The sequence below is a fragment of the Sus scrofa genome, chromosome 9 (assembly GCF_000003025.6).
Source record: "Sus scrofa isolate TJ Tabasco breed Duroc chromosome 9, Sscrofa11.1, whole genome shotgun sequence".
Taxonomy (NCBI): domain Eukaryota; kingdom Metazoa; phylum Chordata; class Mammalia; order Artiodactyla; family Suidae; genus Sus; species Sus scrofa.
The window spans coordinates 85,308,966-85,331,435 of record NC_010451.4 but is presented as its reverse complement, the minus strand read 5'-3'; the positions used below and the strand labels follow the sequence as shown (position 1 = coordinate 85,331,435).

At 36.1% G+C, this 22,470-nt stretch overlaps 1 long non-coding RNA gene across 1 annotated transcript in view; it reads left to right on the top strand.

Moving 5' to 3' along the window:
* LOC110255479 overlaps positions 1-20,954 on the top strand; it is a 46,692-nt gene extending 25,738 nt beyond the window's left edge. Inside the window, exons 3-4 of the long non-coding RNA XR_002335844.1 lie at positions 12,919-13,059; positions 19,928-20,954. This is a non-coding gene — a long non-coding RNA (uncharacterized LOC110255479). The remainder of the gene's footprint in view (positions 1-12,918; positions 13,060-19,927) is intronic.

The following is a 22,470-nucleotide window of genomic DNA, read 5'->3' as shown; positions in this document are numbered from 1 at the left end:
TTTTTGCAAAGAAGACAATTTAGTTAATTGCGCCGAGTCAAGCTTTATGTTAATAATTTTTGTGGACATCTAAAAACTTAGGTTTGTTCTGAATTAATAATAACATGTTCTTATTTTTCTGATTTTAAGAGTAATCATCATTTGAAGCCATTTGTCAATATGAGAACAGAAATTTAGAGACTCTTACTCTTCAAACATAACAAAGATTGTATGTGAATATGTATATATATAACATATACATATGTTAACAGATTCATGTATATTATTCAGATTTTTCACATAAAATAAACCAACAGTGTATATACTAATAATTATTCATTTACAGAAACTAGACAGAATTTTAGGTCCTGTCCTGCAATATATAGAGATATGCTCCAATGTTTTTAATATTGCACTGTATGCTCTTAATAAATAAATCATACATTAACCAATTTCTTACAGATAAAATATTGTGGTTGTTTTCAAACTTTGGCTATTAGAAACAATTCTTCGTTGAGCATTCTCATAAACAGTTTTGCATACTTGGGCTTATATAGCTATTGTGTAATTTTTGAAAATATTATTGGCTCAATGTGTATGCACACTATTCAACTTATTGATGTTAGCAAATGCTTTCTAAAAAAAAAAAAAAAAAACTGTAATAGTTTCCATTGCCAAGAAAACTGTCAGAGGATGCCTGTTTTATTACCCCCATATAAACATGAGTTTTATCACTATTTTTTTCCATTTCAAAATAACACAAAGCATACATGCTAATCGAGAAAACTTCCAGCAATACATAACTATATATAATAGGATTAAAAAGCAATTTTTTATTTTCTCTTTGATCTCTTCCCCTGTCTCCTTCCTGCCACTCACACAGCATTCTTACCCCCCTCCTCAATGTTACTAGCTCTGTGCATTTCCAAAATCTCTATATGTGGGCATGTGTTCTTAATATACTTGTAAGTAATAAATAGAATCATTTTATATTTTATTCTACAACATTCTTCTCTTCACGTGAAAATGTATCATGAATAACTACATTTTATTTTTAATGGCTGCATATTATTATGTAGTTCATATGCTAACTTATTTAATCATCTCCAATTGAATAATGTTTCTATTATTAGACAAGGTTGTTTTCAGGTTTTTCTCTGTTGCAAAGATTGTTATTTCATACTGAAATCTCTACCACTTGTCTTTGCAAAGAATAGTATTTAAAATTGGAAATACAGAGTCAAAAGATATGCACAAGTCAAATTCTAATAAATATTGCCAAATCATCTTACTAATAATTTAAAAATACTTGCCAACCTTTTGGCCATGATATTTCACTGTTTGTAATTTTTTTGTATTGTTGAGATGAAGAACTTGAACATGTTTTAAGGTCATTGAACATGTGACCCTGAAATGTCAGTTCAGGCAATTTACTAAATTTTCTTTTTGTGTTGTTCTTTGCTGACATTATGTTTTATGCGACATTTTTCTCCAATAATAATAATTACCCTCATGGCTGTCATATTTTTGTCTTTCCACCTTGCTAATGATTTTCCTATTTTTCTTATATCTTTTAGGTTTACGTTTTAAAATTTATTAGTTTTTTTCCTTTGTGGATTTTGAATTTTGCAGCATAATGAGAAAAGCTTCCCTACACCAAAGATGAAAGATATTTGAAAGTGATTTTCCTGTGTTTGTTGTTTTTTACATGTATAATACTTTGAAGTCCATTTGGGATTTATTTGGGTGGAAGTGAAGTAGCTGTCCAGGTTTATTTTCCAGTATTTTTTTTTTTTCCAAATTATGTGCCAGTTGGCCTGGTACTCCTGGTGAACGATCTAGACTACCTAGAAATGCCAGCTTATTTACATATATTATTTTCCCACACATATTTACATCTATTTTTAGATTGTTTATTTTGTACCATTGATATGTTTATTTCTGCATCAGTACTGAATGTTTCCAATCACTTCACCTTTATAATGAAGTTTAATGCTATGGAAGGCTAGGTAACACTCATTGCTTACATGTCAAAGACTTTTCTGAGCTTTATCATGTTTGATTTGAGACCAAAGAGAAACAAATATCTATTTTCATTGGGAATGCCTTGAATTCTCAGACTAATTTAGGAAGGATTGATATTTTAAAATATTTAAAAATTTTACTATCCAGTAATACAATATCTATCTCATTAAAGATCTTTTTAATGTCCCTTGGTAGAGTTTTATAATCATATTCATGTGGATATTTACTATTTCTTTTAAAGTTTACTTGGTATGTTACATTTTATTGATTTTGTAAATGGAATGTATATTTTGTATTTGATACTGTTCTATTAGAAAAGAGCTTATTCTGCAAATGACCGCCTTATTGAAATTTGTTATAATTTCTAACAATTTATGCAAGTTATTTTGCTTTTCTAAAGAAATGATCATATTTAAAAATAAATGTAATCTTGTTTCATCCTTGTTGTTTTTCAATATATTTACTATTTGTTGACTGCATTACTGAGTAATTAAATAATACTGATAACATATCTTTATCTTAATTTTACCTGTGTGTTGTGGTCAATTCTATGTCAATATGACTTCTCCTAAGGGATGCCATAATAGCTGGTAAAACATTTGGATGTGTCCCCGACAGTGTTTCTGAAAGAGACTGATATTTGAGTCGGGAGACTGAGTGAAGATCCACCCTCATTATACTGGATGATAGGCATCATCCAATTCCTTGAAGGCCTGCACAAAACAAAAAGGCAGAACAAGGATGAATTCTCTCTCTTCTTCAGCAGAGATGTACATCTTCTCTACTTGAAGAATTTTTTTAAAAGGTGATTATTTAAGCTGGCTATTAAAAAAAAAAAAAAAAAAAAAAAAAAAGGAGTTCCTGTTGTGGCGCAGTGGTTAACGAATCCGACTAGGAACCATGAGGTTGCGGGTTCAGTCCCTGCCCTTGCTCAGTGGGTTAACGATCCGGCGTTGCTGTGAGCTGTGGTGTAGGTTGCAGATGCGGCTCAGATCCCGCGTTGCTGTGGCTCTGGCGTAGGCCGGTGGCTATAGCTCCGATTCGACCCCTAGCCTGGGAACCTCCATATGCCTCGGGAGCAGCCCAAGAAATAGCAACAACAACAACAACAACAAAGACAAAAAGACCAAAAAAAAAAAAAAAAAAAAAAAAAAGAGAGAGAGAGAAAGTAATGGCATAAGCAGGTGGCCCATGTTATCTACCCCTGTTGTATTAGCAGATTTCCCCCAAGTTAGACCTATGGCAGCATTGAGATTCCTTACAAACAAGTGATGGAGAACCTCCTCAGTAATGGGTTCATGAAAGAGTTGGTGTGATATGTTGGTGTGTTGGTGTCAGCTGAAAATTGATGGCTAATTCATATCAGCTCTCAATTCAGGGGTTTTTCTGAAAGGAAATGATATAGGAAAACTCTCCCAATTGGCAGAGCACAAAGTGGTGAATTTAGCATCTACTTTGCGTGGAAAGATAAAAAGCCCCAGAAGACATGGACTCATGGACAGTGGAAAATAGTCCAGCTGATTGGAGAGGGGCATAGAAAAGTAACAATGGAAAAATGGAGACCAAGAGGTCTAGAAAAGTGATATGTATTTGGATCTATGGACTGAGCAGAAAATGTGAAGATCTTAAATTCCTGTCAATATCCCTGAGAGAACATACTGTCCACAGAAGAGGCACTAACCAACCAGGTTGACAGACTTGGCCAAGAGACATCACCCAGGCTCCATCATTGTCTACTCTAGTGCTAGCACAATGGGTACAAGAAGAGTGAAGTCAGGGAGGCTATGCATGGGCTCTGGCAGCATTGGCTCCTGCTCACCAATGCTCATTTAGTGACTGCCACTGTTAAATGCTCAAACTGTCAAATCCTGGACCCTAGTACAGCACTGTACCCGGAAGAGTCCAGTCAGCTTCCTGGTTGACTCTATTGGACTCATTCACTCTGAAAAGAACAGTAACTTATCTTGACTGAAACTGACATACATTTTTGGTATGGGATTGACTTATGCCAGCAGAGCCTTGTCTGGACCCATTATCTGAGGATTTATGGAGTGTTTTTGTCACTGACACATGATACCAAATCATTTGATAATTACATAAAAGGAGAAGCGGCAATAGGACTAAGGGATCCACTACTTCTTTGCCATACATGACCACAAAGAAGCCACCAGCTCGGGATTACAGTAACTTGGCCACGTACCATACAGCTGAGGCACAAGATTGGAAATGATACTCTGCAAGGATTCTCCTCCAGGATGGCATCATCCTCAGGACTGAGCGTATGCTCTCAATCAAATGAGATCCTTCTGTACAGCACAGGGAACTATATCTAGTCACTTTTGATGAAACACAATAGAGGATAATGTGAGAAAAAGAAGGCATACATATATGTGTGTGTGTGAGAGAGAGAGAGAGAGAGACTGGGTCACTTTGCTATGAAGTAGTAATTGATAGAACACCGTAAACCAACTATAATGGAAAAAAAAAACATAAAAAAGTAAATAAGTAGAAAACATGAGTCTGGGGACCAAATGATAGAAATGGCAATCATCTCAATTACCATCTCACCCAGCAACAGACTAGGGGAACTTGTGCTTCTCATTGTCACAAACAGGTTCTTAGATTGAAAAGTTTTAGCTCTCAAAGGAGAATTTTTCCACCAAAGGAAACAGTCTCACTGAACTCTGCTACAGCTAAAAACATGTTACTTCAGGCTTCTATGCCAAGACTATGAGGAAAACAAATGGGTAACCATAGTGTCAGGGGTGATTGACATCAATCTTTAAAGAAAGGTAAGGCTTTGCTACACAAGGGATCAGAAAGCGTTACTTTTATTCTGAGGTTATTCAGTGAGTCATCTTTTGGAGAGTAATTAATATTCTCATCCCCTGCTCTATCACCAGTTTTAGATGCTTCTCACCCTCAACAAACAGTCCTCTTGGTATAGGTTTATCTGCTGGTGGGGTGATCCAGACCCTTATCCCCATGGGATTTGAGGGGAGAAAATTTTACTCTGCAGTTAAGAAGGATAGATCATTTTGCAGAGAGTGAATTATGTAGGTTTAAGAAGAATGTAAACACCTGCAGCAATCTCTGGGTGAGATGGCAGTTAGTATGAAGATTGTTCTAGCTAATGTCATCTTTGTAATGGCATTTATTAATAGAGTTACGTCATTTTCTTTTTTCTGGTAATCACTGATAGCCAAGGAAAAAATAACACAGAACTTAACTGGTTGAAGTAAACCAAAAATAGAAATTGATTATCTAAAAATTACAATATAAGGATATTCAAGGGGCAAGGAATTTCAGGATGGTCTTACGACAAATCATTGATCCTAGTTTTGACAGGGAAGAAAATATAGATTAGAAATGAAAATATAAAAGACAGAGATCAGGGAATTAAAATATACATGAAGTGTTTTGAGTTACATAACAGACTGTTACTGATAATTAAAAGTTGTCACCAGAAAATATAAAGAAATATACATGATGTGTTTCTGAGTTACATAATGGACTGTTACTGATAATTAAAAGTTGTCACCAGAAATATAAAGCAAAATAACATCTGCACAACAGATAATGGATAGAAAAAGTACTTTAGGATTATTAATAAAATGTCTAATGTGATTTATCTTATTAGTCCTTGATAAGGTAAATAAAAGGTAAACTGATTTTGTTATTGATATTAGAAGTAAGTTTGGTTTAAACTATTCTTCTTGTGTGGTATAAGTCTAATTCAGATAAACACATTGGGAAAATAATGCACTTCTTCTATACACTTTTTAAATTAAGACAAAGTGAGAAGGTCTTAATAATGAACCATGTCTTGGAGTTTCATCGACCATGATAAAATTTGTTTAACTATGATAACAGGGTCCCTCATGCTAGAATAGGCCAAGTTTGGTTTCCTTAATTTGAAATATATCCTCCACATATGCTAGAAATAAAAATTGAAATAAATCATATAAAACACTCCAAACGATCAAACGACAGCATTAATAAAAGAGTTGTTTCTTATAAGGGTCCAAGTTCCCATAAGATAAAATGATGCAATCTGTATTTTACCTCATGTCATAAATTAAATGAAATTATTGTGAGGAGTACCCTAAATAAATGTTTGTTTTTTCCAAGTCACGAGTATATGTCACCATTTTACACACTCATTTATGTTCCCCATAGCAGTCTCTGCTTTTTTTTTTAAGTATAATCAATATACAACATTGTTAGTTTCAGGGGGTATCATGGTATCATGGTTTGATATTTGTGTATATTGCACCATGATCACCATAACAAGCCTAGTTAACATCTTGAGAATTTTTAAGGTTTACTTCCTTAGCAACTTTCAAATATACAGTACAATATTAACTCCAGTTGTCATACTCTAGTATACATCACATCTTCAGGTCTTACATACTTTCTAAATGGAAGTTTGTACATTCTGACTCTCTTCACCCATTCCACCAACCCATAACCCCCACTTCTGACAACCACCAATCTGTACTCTGTATTTAGGGGAAAGTTTCTGCTTTGATAGGTTTCACAAGCAGCATCTATACACCTGTGATGACTTTTTAGCTGATGACATTATCTCTTAATGGTATCAATCTGAGCACATCTTTACCATCAGGAAACTCAGTAGGCCAGTCTACAACACCACCCTTGGTATATAATTCTAAGAATGTATTACAGGCTTTGAGGTTTTTGTTTCCTATTCTTAAATATATTAGCACTCAAGGCTGCTTAAATAAGCATCAACAGAGGTGCCTGTCTTCTTTGAAGTTATTTTCTGCGGAAATCACAGCCACTGACCAAATGATTTGGAAAGATTAAATTGTGCTTATTTTATGACATTCTAAAACAGCAGGGTTAAATACTGGGCCAGCTGCCAGCCATTCAGCACCCACACTTTCATGTTTGGCTGCCAGATCCATCCACACGAATTATTCTGGAGCAGAAATGTGCAATGGTGCCATTCTGGAGAGCAGAAATGAGTTTTTGAGTTTTAATGCTTTGATGAATGGATAATTCAAATGCCCACTTTTATGTGCATACAAAATACTTTTTTAAAGATTAGATTGGATTTTGGTTGCTGGAGGAAGTTTTTTCCTTTCTCTTGGAGGAAAGGTATCCCCTACACTAGTTAAATTTCCTGTTTCTTTATTCCAGAAGAATGTGGGATCCCTTTCTCAAATGCTGTCAAAAATCAAGATGTTCACTTAATCCATTTTATTTGCAATAGAAGCTAAAGATATACATAGATAGATACTTATGTGCATATATATGTTTATATATACACAGAGATAGTTCATTTAAAAACATGTTCTTCTCTCAATTCTGCCATAGTCATCATTTCAGACATCTTAATGGCAGGGTAAAACAGCTCCACAGGCTGTACAGATCTCTGTCAGAAGACCTACTGAGAACCATAGCAGTCTCACACTCAAAGCCCACAGTCTGTAGCCACAGAGGTAAATCTTCATTAATGACATGATTTAAAAATACAAGAAGAGCAACCATAAGTCTAAACAATTATATACTCAAGGAAATAATGAATGGCTACAGGAAAGCAAACTTGGAGGTTTTCAGATAAGAGAAGCCACTCTCTCTACAACAGTTTTTGAAGAACATTTTTGGAGAAGGCAGGTCTTGACCTGGACTTAAAGAATATTGGGGATTTCCCCAGGTGCAAAAGGAGAGCAATAGCATATCCTAAAAACAGAGATAGGGACTTGTGGACTGAAAAGAAGAGAATAGGAAGGTTTGCCTAGGTTGAGTGAGTTTTTTCAGAGATATAAGAAGAAATAAGGCAAAAGAAAGTTGGATCCATATTCTTGTAGGTTGGAAAGGCCAGGCTGAATAGCCTGGAAATAATCCTCTTACAAGAGAGAAAGAATCAACACTATTGGGCAGGACCAAGGATACCAAGCTAAAAGAGTACTTTCAGAAAACTCATGTGATGTCATACAGGGTGGAATAAAGGGATATCTGCATGTAGGCAGGCAGATTCCTCAAGAGAAGGCTCTGGATGAAGCTAAGGTAACCAGAGCATCATAAAAATGTCAGCACATAGAAATTAATGGACAAAAGCAAAACCAATAGGATCCAATAATTGAGGGTATGGGGAGTAAAGAATCACCTGTGACTGGTGAAGGAATATGCAGTGAAAGAATCTAGCTTGCATCAGTATTTCTGAAACAATGACAGTCAATAAATGCAAGAAGTACCCCCTTCTCAGGAGTTACCTTAACAGTGCAGTCCCCTGTTGATGAGAGAAAAGTGATCAGGGAGAGGGTGAAGAGGAGATTCTACTGTGTGATAAAGTCAATTTTCGTTTTGAGTTCAAAGAAAACTGAACAAAAAAATGGCTTGGAAAAAGTTTTATCACATGCTTTTAAGTCTTATCAGAATGGGTTGCATTGAAGGGACAAGACGAAGTATTTTTCACATTTTGGTTCACTGACCATTAAAATTTTCTAGCAAACTTTTCATCACTTTAAAACTCATGTTTTTGGCAGTATTCTATTCCAATACTGAATAGCATTTGCGTTCCCTACAAATTTTGCAGTCCCTTCATTCCAGGTGGGTAGGTGATCTTTGTCATTCCTTTCTTTAGAGGTTTTTACAGAGCAGAAAATAGAAGCTGTATAAAGCAGACTCCTGCTAAAATCAGTGAAAGAACAGTGCTGGAGTCCTTTGGGGGCAAGGGAGAGGGATGTGCCTTTGAGAAACATAAAAATATAGGTGTTTTTGTTTTTGTTTTCCTGTGACCCTAGAGAGACAGATCACACAATCCTCTGAAACTCTGCTCAGATTCTCAGCTTTTTTGAAGATGCTTAAGGAAGAACACCAGGGGTCCTTAGAGCAACTAGTTATCAGGCCTCCCTGTGGCAGCCGGCGCCAACTGTCTGTAGGTAACTGGAGAGAGCTCCCATTTCTTAATACTGGGAACTTGTGCTGCTTGTTGTATGGGGAGCCCCAGAAAAACTGAGGTTGAATCTTCCACTAGCCTAGTAGGATGAAAATTGTTTTATATTTATTTTTTATTTAATCAAATTTCAAATTTCATGTATTATGATTTTTTTGATTTATCAATGAAATTTGGTAAGTTGGAGAATTAAAGATACAAAGTTACAGGGTTTTTTCAGTTCTTTCTTCCACCTATCCATACAAAATCCTGTGCCATATCCATATCCATATCCTGTACCATGGAGTACACTTCTTCAGGTCTCTTTCAATCTGGGAATTCATGTCATAATACTACATTAAAAGCTGAGTGGTGGTATTATTAGCTCAAAAGTGTTTTCTTAGCAGTGCCACCAACATTTTTGAAGGTTATATCTGTTCCCATCATTCTTTACACTATGAATGAGGTACTCAAACTATGCAGAAAAATTTCCCAGAAGAAATTCTTGCTCAAGTTCTGAGTAGCATGGTCTTGGAGAAGAAGAGTTGAACATCTCTGGTATTGGATCTGAAGTCACAAGAGATGCCAGCAACAACAGTTCTCTTTCAGAGCTAGAAAATACTTGGTGAGAGATACCTTAGGTCTAATTACCCAGAGACTCACCTCTCCCAAATGGATCCTGATCATTTACATTTAAAAACATCTTGTAATTAACACACGTTCATTATGTTTATGCTAGATCACTACAAATTTTTTTCTTTTTTTCTTTTTTTTTTTTTTGCTTTTTAAGGCCACACTGGTGGCATATGCAAGTTCCCAGGCTAGGGGTCCAATCAGAGCTACAGCTGCCAGCCTATGCCAGAGCCACAGCAACGCCAGATCTTTTAACCCACGAGTAAGGTCAGGGATCAAACCCGCATCCTCATGGATCCTAGTCAGGTTTGTTAACTCCTGAGCCACCAGGGGAACTCCCAAATCATTTTTAAAGACAGCTAAAGCAAAATTTAAAAAATCAACAACAATAAAACCATGGAAGACAGTATCTTTTACATAAAAATGCTTCATTTTTAAAAAAATTTTTGTTTCTTTAAAAAATTTTTAAAATTATAATTGATTTACAATGTTCTCTCAATTGCTTCTATACAGCAGTGACCCAGTTATACATATATATATATACACTCTTTTTCTTATTCTTCCATCATGTTCCATCACAAGTGTTTGATGGTTTTCTTCTTAAATCAAGAGTGCCTCATAGAGTCAGAATCAATGTCCTTGTTTTAAAAATCATTCACTGCTTCTCTCTTATTCTGATAAGACTAATACAATTTGTATTACATTGTAATTGAAATCTTAACTGCACTGGGAAAATGGGAATGTGTCATACTGTGTGAAGTGATGTTGAAATTTTGCCATAAATGGTTCCAGTCAAGCCTAAAAAGCTGTTATTATTATTTCTTTTTATTAATGTCTAAGTAATTCACATTTCTGATAACTTCAGTAAGCCTCAAGACTGTCAACATTTGCCATTTACTTTTACTTTCCTCCAAATCGTTTTTGACACTTTGGTTTCCATTTAACAAGTATGTAAGCATCCATTTTTTAGAGATGTTACTTAATAGATAACACATGTACAAAGCCATAAGTAAACACCATTTACTGCAAAATAGGTTAATAACAGAGTGCAGATATTGTTGCTATAGTCCTCTATTATGCAAATAAGAGCAAACTATTTTTGTAGCAATTATTTGAACTCACCAAAAACCAACAGAGGCCATCAGGCTATACAGGTGGGGATTAACACAAACTTAAATTTGTTACTAATCTCCCTTTGAGAAAGGAAGCATTAGCAAATACTCTGTGGCAGCTGCTCGTTTTACTCTACAGCCAAATGCTACCAACAGAAGGGAATACTTAGGAGACCAATTTGAATTAGCACATTTGGAAATTTACTGAAAGTATAAACACATATGATGTTTAAAAAAAAAAAAAAAGGAAAGAACCATACTATGTAATTCTTACTTGGAGCCATGCTTTATTTTTCAGGGTTTCTCTGATAGCTCCATTTCTAGTAATTCTATCCAGGCGCATAGTCTATATGTGGTTCTCTATAATGACAGCTTATTGGTGTATCAGTCAAAAAATCTTTTGAACTTTATATGATGCAGGTTAATAAAATGTGATCGCTTTTCCTTAAGAAGTTGAAGTACACCTCTTGGGACTGATACAAAACGAGTGATTCCCTCTTCAGGATGACTAGCTTAAAAGAACACAAAGGAGGAAACTTATCACATGCCTCCATTTAGTGTGAAGTGATTCAGAATTTGGAATAGCAAAGGAAGGCTATGGAAAGGAGATTGTAAAGAAAGCAGAAGAAAGGGCTTAATTGCAATTGTAGAAACTGGAATTAGTAATTTGTTTAAAGAGGATATTAGGAACCTAGTTTTATCAGAACATGTTATTCATAGCAACATTAAAAGTTGGAAACTTGGAATTCCTACTGTGGCTCAGCAGTAACGAATCCGACCAATATCCATGAGGACATAGGTTCAATCCCTAGCCCGGTTCGTGGGTTTAGGACCTGGCATTGCCATGAGCTATGGTGTAGCTCGAAGACATGGCTCAGATCTGGCGTTGCTGTGGCTGTGGCTCCAATTCATCCCCTTGCCAGGGAACTTCCATATGCCACAGGCAAGGCCCTAAAAAGACAAAAACAAAATAAACAAACAAAAAAAAGTTGGAAACTTATGGCATGATAATCAGTCCCTGAAAAGATACATTTTTGCTATTGTTGTAATTTCATCTCTTTGTTAGATTTCAGAAGAACACTAGTTTGTGGAGCTTTATAGTTTCTTTTGTTTATGTACTCTTTCTATGCAGCAGACAAACACTGACATATGGCAGATGCTGTACCAGGCACTGCAAGTCATGCAGTTCCTACCTTCAAGGATTTTACAATATCTAATGGTTTTATTTTCTTTTAATTTTTCTAGAATTCCGCTTTTCTGTGTACTCTTTAAGCAATGTGATCTTGATATTCATGGCAATAAATCATTTTAAAGGAAGGTAATTTTTCAAATATAAGGAATTATATTTTGAATAATGACTGTTTTATCCATAACAAAATACCATAGATAGCTTGACAAATAATAGAAGTTTATTTGCTAATAATTTGCTGCCTGGAAGCATGAGATCAGGATGCCAGCAAGGTAGAATTCTGGTGAGATCTCTCTTCCAGGGCTAAGCATGACCGCTATGTCCTGAACATGATGGAGAGATTAAATTCTCTCATGTCTCTTCTGGTAAGGGCACTAATCCCATCATGAAGGCACCATCCCATGACCTAATCTAGGCCTGATTACCACCCAAAGACTCCTTTTCCAAATATCATTGTACAGTGCTTAAAGCTTCAATATATGAACTTTGGGAGGGTGCAATCAGTCCATGGCATAGACTCAGGTGACCCATTTGAAAAGTGTAGTTTCTGCAATATTTGATTTTTTTTAAATAATAATTTTATATAATTGAAAGTTCCTTTATACCTTTCTCTAATCATATCACTTTGTCTATCTAATAATAATAACCCTGTTCTAGTATTTCATCTATCTTTTCTGTTCTGGTTTTACTACTTCATATTCATATATATAAGTGGAAACAGTATTTAATGTTGTAATGTGTTTTTTCATATATAAAATGGTACCACAGTTCATAAGTCTTTAATTTGTGTATTACTTTAACTATTTTCAAGTTTATGTCAATTTATAGGTATGTGTATGTAATGTATATGCATATATTTGCACATATATAATATACTGTAATATAAATACAAAGGAATCTTGAAAATTAGTGTGCAAAAAAATATATGATTTTGTTTCATCCATATCCAGGATTCATGGGTCCAGAAATCAAGCAGTAGAAACAGAAGTGGCACCACTCACTGTTATTGCTAGTGATCCACCAGTAAAAATTTTTTTTTTCCTGTTCTCACCATCTTATGTTTTGCTGGTCTGCAGGTCTCCAAAGGGAGGAATACATCTACCAGTAAACACAGCATGATTCCACTGACTTGGAAGTTAAGACTACTAGCTGATCACTTTGGGCTCCTCATGTCTCTGAATCAACAGGCAAAGAAGGAAGCTACTCTACTGGCAAAGGTGAGGGATCCTGATTACCAAAGGGAAATTAGACTACTAATATAAAACAGAGGTAAGGAAGAGGGTATTTGTAATGCAGAAGTTCCTTTAGGGCATTTCTTAGTACTTATCACATGCCCTGTGATAAACTGAATAGAAAGCTATAACAATTCAGGCAGGGTTACTAATGGCCTAGAACCTTCCAGAATGAAGATTTGGGTAACCCCACCAAGTAAATACCATGACCAGCTGAGATGCTTTCTGAGGGCTAAAATAATATGGGAGGGATGAGGGAAATAGATAGTTTTAAATACCAGTTACAGTCATGTGACCAGCTGGAGACCCTAGCAATGTAACTGTTATGAGTATTTCTTCCTTATTTTGTTATTAATACATTTGTGTATGTATACATGCAATCGTTTTTCATCTCATGTGAGATGCATTAATAGTAAATAGTATTATAGTAAAGTATCGTTAACTTTACATCATAGTATCTGAGTTATAGAATATGAAGGGAAGACTGATTATCATTTCACATCATCTTCTGGTGAAAAGGTCAATGGACTTCGGGTTGCACAAGAGATAGGTGAATCATAGTAAGCAGAAGTATTACTTATGTATTTGTAGAGATTAAATATGTTTGAAGCTGATACGTATGTGTGCCAAATTGACAAAGGGTACATGTAATGGCTAATTTTATATATCAAGATGGCTAGGTGATGGTACCATTATTTATTTGACACCAATCAAGATGTTGTGAAGCTCTTCTCAAAATCTTATTAAAATTTTGATAATTAGAACTTGATTGAAGCAGACTACTTTTCATAAGTGTGGGGACTATAAAAAATCAGTTGAAGGCCTTAAGAGCACTAACAAACTAAAGAATAAAAACCATGTGGTCATTTCAATAGATGCTGAAAAAGCTTTTGATAAAATTCAACACCCATTTTTGATTAAAAAAAACTCTCCAGAAAAGGGGTATATAGAGAACCTACCTCAACATAATAAAAGCCATATATGACAAACCCAAGGATTACATCATTCTCAATGGTCCAAAACTGAAAGCATTTCTGCTAAGATCAGGAATAAGACAAGGATTCCTACTCTCACCATGTGTATTAAACATAGTTTTGGAGTTCTAGCTCAGCAATCAGAGAAGAAAAAGAAATAAAAGGAATCCGAAGTGGAAAAGAAGACGTAAAACTGTCATTTTTTGCAGATGTCATGATACCCTATATTGAAAATCCTAAAGATGCTACCAGAAAAAACTATTAGAGCTCATCAGTGAATTTGGTAAAGTTGCGGGATACAAAATTACCACACAGAAATCTCTTGCATTTCTATACACTAACAATGAAAGATCAGAAAGTGAAATTAAGGAAACGATCCCATTTTCCATCACATAAAAAAAGAATACAATACCTAGGTATAAACATACATAAGAAGGCAAACGACCTGTACTCTGAAAACTCTAAGACACTGATAAAGGAAATCAAAGATGATGCATATAGAAAGATATACCATACTCTTGGACTGGAAGAATCAATATTGTCAAAATGACTATACCACCCAAGGCAATCTACAGATTCAATGCAATCCCTATCAAATTATCAATGGCATTTTTCTCAGAACTAGGACAATTTTTCAAAAAATTTGAATGGAAACACAAAAATGCTGAATAGCCAACGCAATCTTGAGAAAGACAAATGGAACTGGAGGAATCAGGCTCCCCACTTAAGACTATACTACAAAGCTACAGTCATCAAAACAGTATGGTACTTGTTCCAAAAAAGAAATATAGATCAATGTAAAAGGATAGGAAAGTCAGATATAACCCATGGTCAACTAATCTATGACAAAGTAAGCAATAAGATACCAATGGAGAAAAGGCAGCCTCCTCAATAAGTTCTGCAGGAAACACCAGATGGCTACATGTAAAAGAATGAAATGAGAACATTCTCTAATACCATACACAAAAATAAACTCAAAATAAATTAAAGACCTAAACATAAGGACAGATACTATAAAACTTCTACGTTTTTTGTGTTTTTTGTTTGTTTTTGTTTTTTGGTTTTTTTTTTTACTATAAAACTTCTAGAGAAAAACATAGACAGAGCACTCTTTGACATAAATCACAGCAGTATTTTTTTTTCAGATGTGACATAAATCACATTCCAGATTAATGAAAATTAAAACAAATATAAACACATGGGACATAATTAAACTTAAAAGCTTTTGCACAGCAAAGAAAACCATAAAAAAATAAAAATATAACCCACAGAATGAGAGAAAATCTTTGCAACCTAAGTGACTGGCAAGGGATTACTCTCCAAAATATACAGAAATCTCATTTAATTCTATGTCAAAAAACCAAACAACCTAATCAAAGAATAGTCAGAAGATGTAAACAGACATTTTTCCAAAGACAGACAGATGGTCAAGACACACATGCAAAGATGCTCAACATCACTAATTATTAGAGAAAGGAAAATCAAAACTCATAATGAGGTATCACCTCATACCAGTCACAATGTCCATCATCAAAAAGTCTACAAACAATAAATGCTGGAGAGGGTGTGGAGAAAAGGAAATCCTCCTTCAATATTAGTAGGAATGTAAATTGGTGTAACCACTATGAAGAATAGTATGGAGGTTCCTTAAAAAAAACTAAAAATAGAGCTACCATATAATCCTACAATCCCAACTCCTTGGCATATATCCGGAGATAAAATTCAAAAAGATACTGTACCCTAACGTTCATAATAGCACTATTCACAATAGCCAAGACATGGAAGCAATTTAAATGTCCACTGACAGAGGAATGAATAAAGAAGATCTGGTACATATATACAATGGGATTTTACTGAACCATAAAAATAATGAAATAATGCCACTTGCAGCTGCAGGAATGGGCATAGAGATTAACATACTAAGTAAAGAAAGCCTGAGAGAGAAAGAAAAATAGCAAATTATATCACTTGTGGAATCTAAAAAAAGAATACAAACGAATTTATTTACAAAAGAGACTCAGAGACAGAGTCTATGGTTACCAATAGGGAAATGGGGGGAGTGGAGGAATAAATTAGGAGGCTGGGATTAACATATACACACTATTATATATCAAAAAGATAACCAGCAATGACCACTGTATAGCACAGGGGACTACACTCAACATTTTATAATAACCTATAATGAAAAGAGTATAGAAAAGAATATATGTGTGTATATCTGAATCACTTTATTGTATATCTGGAACTGTTAAGTCAACTATATTTCAATAAAAATTACAAAAAGCCAATTACAAATAAAAACAACAACCCAAAAAATAAGCAAAATATCTGAATCTGGCACTTTCTTAAGAAGTCAAAAATACACTTTCCTTTATGAAAGTGGTTTCCAGTCCTTAGTTTATACCCAAGAGAACTGAAAGCATATGTCCATAAAAGACTTGTGCCTACATGTTTAAAGCACCTTTATTTGCAATATCAAAAACTGGAACCAACTCTAATGTTCCTCAGTAGATCAACTGATAAACAATTGCATGTGTCCATAACAATGTAATACTATTCAACATGAAAAGGAATTAACTCCTGGGACACAATTAAGAAACAGTTAAGTAATCCATTTAGTTAAGCAATTCATGAGTGGCTCCTTAGTTTGAATAGCTATAAATAGAAGGTAGATTAATTATGAAAACACTGATATCTAAGATTGAAAGAAACTTTAAGTGGCCCCCTCTTATAGTATTCAAAAAAGATTGATTTCCTGGCAAGTAGTTATCCACATTAGTGAATTCTGAGGATACTTTATAATATACTTACATAAGCAACCTGAGAAACTTGTATATATAAACCTTAGCATATGCATATTTCGAATTTCAGCTATTTTCTTTTGATGATAAGCAAATAATAAATGATCTGGCTTTGTTATTTTGGGTAGTCCACAAATATATAACATTTTTTGTGATAATCTCTTCACATACAATTATTTTGGGGTTTTTGTTTGGTTTTTTGTCTTTTTGCCATTTCTTGGGCCACTCCCACGGCATATGGAGGTTCCCAGGCTAGGGGTTGAATCGGAGCTGTAGCTGCCAGCCTACGCCAGAGCCACAGCAACATGGGATCTGAGCCGCGTCTGCAGCCTACACCACAGCTCACGGTAACGGCGGATCGTTAACCCACTGAGCAAGGCCAGGGATCGAACCCGCAACCTCATGGTTCCTAGTTGGATTGGTTAACCACTGCGCCACTATGGGAACTCCCAATTATTCTGTTTTTTTAAAGTATATTTACATAAAAACTGTGATATTAATTGCAACAATGTAGTTTTAAGCAAAACTTCTCTATGAGCAAAGTTGCATAGCAAACTGATCTCCCTCTTACTTCTGCCTTTTTTAAAATTTTTTTCTATTTTAGGGCTGCGCCCACAGCATATGGAGGTTCCCAGGCTCGGGGTCAAATTGAAGCTGTAGCCGCCGGCCTATGACACAGTCACAGCAATGCTGGATCTGAGCCATGTCTGACCCACACCACAGCTCACAGGAAAGCCAGATCCTTAATCCATTGAGAGAGGCCAGGGATGGAACCCACATCTTCAAGGATCCTAGTCGGGTTTGCTAACAGCTGAGCCATGAAGGTAACTCCATTTTTGCCTTTCTAACATCTACTCTTTGCTTCCAAACAAACAGGGTCTTCTCCCTCTGACTTCCATTCCATGAAGTCTCTCAACCTAATGAGGTTTGCTCTACTTCCCCTCTGCTCACGAAGCACTTAATCTCAAGAATTCCTGGAGTCAGAAAGTAAAGGCAGTTTCCAAATTCAGAATTCCTCTTTGAGGTAATTCTTGGGAGTCTTTAGTACTCTGATCAAATGCTTTCAGGTTCCCACCACTTCAGGCACATATTGGATGTGCTTGCTGACCCATGGTTGTGGTTGTGGAGGCCAGGTAATCAGTGGTGATAGATGAATTGTAACTACAAGTGATAAGTGTCATTCTGGAGATCTGAGCACCTAACTATGACTTCCAGAACCTTTAGGGATCCTTTTCTCTTTTGAATGATGATGAGAAAAGTCCCTGAATGTTGATGGTGAGCAGAAGCTCGTCATGATGGACATGTCACATAAAAAAACAAAAGCAACGACTTTAGGTCACTGTGACATGGAGATTATGTGCTGTCACTGCATGACTTAGCCCACCCTGAGTGACAGAGTATTATATTGCCACAGGGGCACTGCTTTAGTCTTTCTTTCGGAATCCATAGTAGTAATTCTAATGGTAGAATTTCTGCCAAGGAATAGGGAGCAAGAGAACTTATGCAGAGGAATAACTGGGCAAACATAATATGCATATGCACATTAAAACATATAAGCACCTACATATTCAGCATACCCTGAAAGTTGGCTGCTAATGATTTTTTAACTGATGGATACGTTTGTGTTTTCAGTTTCTGGTTACGAATGAACCGAAGATTGTGTCTGGCCCAAATCCTCATCTTCTCAGAGCATTTTCTTTACATTTTGATTCTCAGCTACAAAGGTAGTTGGTGGAAGCCACTGCTTGTAGAATCCACTACTTAAAGCACAACCTTGGCGGAGGGTTCTTTTCTCTCTACAAATGGGATTAGTTTAAAATGAGGAAGCTACTCTACAGTTATTGAAAGGCTTAGAAATAAAACCCAGCACTGGATTTCCCGTCGTGGCGAAGTGGTTAACTAATCTGACTAGAAACCATGAGGCTGCGGGTTCGATCCCTGGCCTTGCTCAGTGGGTTAAGAATCTGGCATTGCCATGAGCTGTGGTGTAGGTTGCAGAGGCGGCTCAGATCCCATGCTGCTGTGGCTCTGGCGTAGGCTGGAGGCTATAGCTCCAATTAGACCCCTAGCCTGGGAACATCCATATGCTGTGGGAGCCACCCCAGAAAAGGCAAAAAGACAACAAAACAAAACAAAACAAAAAACCCCAGCACTTACATTGATAACACTGTCCAAGCCGCCCTGAAAAAACTTTCTGAAGCTTAAGTAGGAAAAATGCATTGTAAGAGTGATGACAGCAGCTCACCAATAATTTTTTTAAAAATATGACTAATAGTATTGGAACAAGAATAAAGATTTTAGATTTTTTTTTTTTGTGGGGGGGAGGGAATACACACAAACAAAATGGCTGGTCTTTGATTATAGACAAATCAGATCTAACTTTTGAATATGAAAGTCAGTTAGTTACCTGCCAGAAACTCAAAAACTTTTTTTATGAATGATTTTTCAAAGATACTGTCATGTCTTTCCCTAAATAAAGTGAGATTTCAAATCAGCAGAGAATTAAACTATATTTACTTTAGGGAAAAAAAAAAAAAAAACCTCAAGCAAAGGGCATCCGATGTTTTACAGACATTCCAACACCTTCAGGAAATTTGAACTCACACCAAAGAGTCTGATAGTCATTTGAGTCTCCATCTGTACTGGAACACATGTGCACACATAATGTGCACTGAATTGCTCCAATGGAAAAAATTAAAAAAAAAAACAAAACCTAGTATTAAATTATAGAAGTCCTCTACCATTCTTCTTAACCCCAAAGTCTTGGGTAGCTTGAAACAGAGTGACTTAGAGTGATCTGGTCATAAAGCTCCCTTTGGTGCTAGAAACCACAATGCTGAGCTCCAAGCAACTGCTGTTCCAGGAACACAGTGACTACAAATAGCCCAGACAAAAATCTAAGACTGCGGGACAATGTGGGGAGCAAACAAAGAAGGAGGCATTACTTGTGCTGATTTACCTCAGTCAGCCGGTTCTCTATTTTTTCCAAGTTTAATTATTTGTTTCATATTGTTGGCTTGTTGCCAGAGTTTGGATATGCAAAAATTAATTTTCACAATTTTTTTTTTGTCTTTTTAGGAATGTATCCACAGCATATGAGGGTTCCCAGAATCAGAGCTGCTGGCCTATGTCACAGCCACAGAAATGCCAGATCTGAGTGAGTCCAGGGATCGAACCTGCATCCTCATGGATACTATTCAGATTTGTTTCCTCTGAGCCATGACAGGAATTAGAGCTATGAATCAGAGCCGGGGCTGCTGGCCTACACCACAGCCACAGAAGTGCCAGATCTAAGCCGTGTCTACAACCTACACTACAGCTCACAGCAACACAGGATCCTTAACTGACTGAACGAGGCCAGGGATCAAAGTTGTGTCGTCATATATTCTAGTTAGATTCATTTCCACTGAGCCACGACGGGAACACCCACAATTCTTTTTTGTAACTGAAAATATGCTTGTCATTTTCTAATCCTTGAGCTATATAAAACAATCTTCTAATATATATTCTAGGGGTGAAACAAGGAAAAACTTTAGGTTCCATTGGGGTGAATTTACTATGAGGTTACTTGTGGGCAATATATGTTAAAGACATTAAATTAATTGTCACTATTATAATGTTCTTGTCCTAATATGCATCATCTCACTTAACCTTTAAGTAAACCCCCTATCACTATCCCCAGTTAACAGATAAGGTTGCTACTTGTCCAAGATCACACAGCCAAGAAACAGGCCTAAGAAGGGATAAAACTCAGTCTTAACTCTTTAACTACTGTTCTTTTTTGCATTCTTAGATACTCCTTTCTTTTCTACTTTTATAAAAATGTCAGTTTCTCTTGAAAGTGTTACCGCCCCTCTCAAATTGGTCCCTAAGAAGGCTCCTCCTACCTGGTATCATTCAAACCAGTACAATGAGACTGATAACCAACAAGGGCTTAATCACTAAAGTGTACAAACAACTCATACAACTTTTAATGGCAAAAATTCAAACACCACAGTTGAAAAATGGACAGAAGACCTAAACGTTTCTCTAAAGAAGACATATGGGTAGCCAATAGACACATGAAAAAATGATAAACATTACTAAATATTGGAGAAATGCAAATCAAAACTACAATGAGGTACCAACTCACACCTGTCAGAATGGCCATCATTAATAAGTCTACAAATAACAAATGCTGGAGACGGTGTGGAGAAAAGGGAACCTTCCTACACTGTTGATAGGAATGTAAATTGGTACAACCACTGTGAAAAACAGCATGGAGGTACCTCAGAAAACTAAATATAGAACTACCATGATCTAGCAATCCCACTCCTGGGCACATATCTGGACAAAACTTTCATTCAAAAAGATATGTGTACCCCAATGTTCATTGCAGCACTATTCACAATAGCCAAGACATGGGAACAACCCAAATGTCCCTTGACAGATGAACAAATTAAGAAGATGTCGTACATATATACAATGGAATACTGTTCAGCCATAAAAAAACAACAAAATAATGCCATTTGCAGCAACATGATGGCACTAGAGATTCTCGTACTAAGTAAATTAAGTCAGAAAGAGAAAGACAAATACCATATGATATCACTTATATGTGGAATCTAATATATGGCACAAATGATCTTATCTACAGAAAAGAAACAAACTCAGGGACATGGAGAACAGACTTGTGATTGCCAAGGGGGAGGAAGTGGGATGGACTGGGAGTTTGTTGTTAGTAGATGCAAACTCTCACATTTGTTGTGGATAAGCAATGAGATCCTGCTGTATAGCACAGGGAACTATATCCAATCACTTGTGATGGAATATAATGGAAGATAACATGAGCATTTGTCACTTTTCTGTATAGCAGAAATTGACAGACTATTGTAAATCAGCCATAATATTTTTTTTAAAAAAAAGATCAGAGAGGAAATAAATAAAAAAGATTAAAAAAAAGGCAAATTTATTTTTTGATTAGAGAATGGAGAGCAAGTCTGGGCTCCAGAGCACTAGCTCTCCCCCTAGGCCATGGATGGGGCTGCTTTATAGGGATTTCCACAGCAGAGCAGGAGAGGAGGGGGTGGAGTCCTAGTGCACAAGCTGTGCTGCTTATGCTCCAGACTGCAATGCCAGGTTCAGAGCTTCTGCATGTGAGCCTGCGAAATTGGGGTATCCAAGGGAGCAGTTCTGCCCTGGGGACTATAATTCTATGTGTTAGGTACAAGGCTCTGCACACAGCCCCTTATAGCAAAGTGAAATAAGACCAATGACAAAAGGGGAGCGAAGATCTTATCACCTACACTCCATCTTACTTTTCCAGAGCATTTCAGTGGGCTTTGCCCATGGCAAAAGGGACATCTATACACCTCTGAAAAATGACAATTGGTGCTCAAATCAAGGGTTCTCTTGTAAAGGAGATGCTAATGGTTGAGTGCCTAAGAGCACAGTCTGGGGCCCAGACCATCATTTCCAAGCTGTGGGACCATGAGTGAATATCAGACATTCCTTGTGCTTCTGTTTCTGCCAGATAGCCCTGTTGTGGAGATTTATTTATTTTATATTTACAAAGCTCAGACAATATGAAATGTAGGTGTTCATAGGTATCCATGAATATCATATTCACATAAGTAAATAAA